This window comes from Daphnia magna, linkage group LG5 (assembly GCF_020631705.1).
Source record: "Daphnia magna isolate NIES linkage group LG5, ASM2063170v1.1, whole genome shotgun sequence".
Taxonomy (NCBI): Eukaryota; Metazoa; Arthropoda; class Branchiopoda; order Diplostraca; family Daphniidae; genus Daphnia; species Daphnia magna.
Window position 1 is genome coordinate 3192538 of NC_059186.1, and position 1466 is coordinate 3194003.

Here is a 1466-nt window from a genome sequence, read left to right on the forward strand (position 1 = left end):
GATATTTCATCAATACCGAAAAAAATGCTCCGATACAAGATAGTATCTAAAAAAAATCGTTAAGATAAGATATTTTTGAAATTTTTTTGAAGAGCCTAAAGATAAGATAAGATAAAATAAGATATAAGATACTTTAATACAAAAAAAACGCATTGGATTTTTATTAAATTTTTGCGTGGAAATTTATTTTCAGCATTACTTTTCATTTATTTATCAAATGAGCCTACGTTAAGTCCAGCATTACACTTAATGAGCATTAAGTTAGAAAAAAGATCGGTTTTCATGGCAGACCGTTTGGCCGTTAATATATCGGAAGCCAAGTTTGAGAATGAAGTTAATTCACCTGAATAGTAGTGTTGTTTGTTTTTTGTTTTGCATTTCCCGGTGTTGCAGCGAGCCCAAACCTGATGGCCATTGCCCTTCTTTTTCGCTGCCCAGCGCCAATCTGAGAAAAAATCTCGTCTCCATTTCGCTTTCCATGATTCAACAGTAAATTTTGGTATTGGTTCACCTGGTGGAGGTAAAGGCTCAGCACTAGCGGATGTGATTTCATATTCTGCCAAATCCACAATGTCATCACTGCCTCCCTCTGCACCTTCCTCATCTAACAATTCCTGGTGAGCATCACTAATGGGAGGCTGGCCCACAATTTGTCGTAGGTTTTCTTCCCTGGTTTGAACTGAGCCTCGACCTCTAGAAACTATAGTTCCACTTCTTTTTCCAAAGGCCTTCGTAACTCTTGGTGGCATTTTGGACCAATCATTGGAGCCTGGTTGGACTAAATTTGAACGCAATGGCCTGTAAGAAAAAAAAACATGTGAATAGAATACACTTTTAACAAAGCATGGTTAAGGGACCAAATTGTAAATCACACTCTCTCTGCAATACCTCCATGATCCTTTCAGAACAAATTCATAGGGTAAATGTGATAATGAGTTTTAATTAATTTATATACCTGATAAGTGGAACGTTACAGTTTCTACTGTTATAGGGATAATAGGGTGATTGGAAAAAAGGAAAAAAAAAGTGCTGCAAGCCTGCAATAAACAGCAAAAACCACAATAGCCTAATAGAAAAGAAATGTTAATAGGGAAAAATTAAAAATTTGAATGAATTAAATTACCTGTTTGATAGTTAGAAGAATTTAACTGTCGTAATTTCAGTACTGTGGTCAGTAGCAGACTAGCAGTACTCAGATCAGGTCAGTAGCAGCAGACAAAGAAAAAAGGCATGACGGAAAACTGACTTTAAATAAAATTTGCTACAGGTAGCTTGACTTTTTCCCGGTAGATGGGGTCAAAAGTATCTTGTATCTTTTAGGTAACTTTAGGCTAAAATGAGCTTACCCTAAAGATAAAGATACTATTTTTTCTTCGAAATTTTTACAAGATATAAGATACAGAAAAGATACCAAAAGTATCTTATCTTATCTTATCTTATCTTATTTTTCCTAAAAGATAGGATCC

General features: G+C 35.1%; 1 long non-coding RNA gene across 1 annotated transcript; it reads right to left on the reverse strand.

The window, feature by feature from the left end:
* Positions 1-202: 202 nt before the first annotated feature.
* LOC123472236 lies at positions 203-1466 on the reverse strand. Its single transcript, XR_006646584.1, has 4 exons — positions 1124-1466; positions 956-1066; positions 512-798; positions 203-445 (listed from the first exon to the last, which is right to left on the reverse strand). It is a non-coding gene; the product is annotated as an uncharacterized LOC123472236 (long non-coding RNA).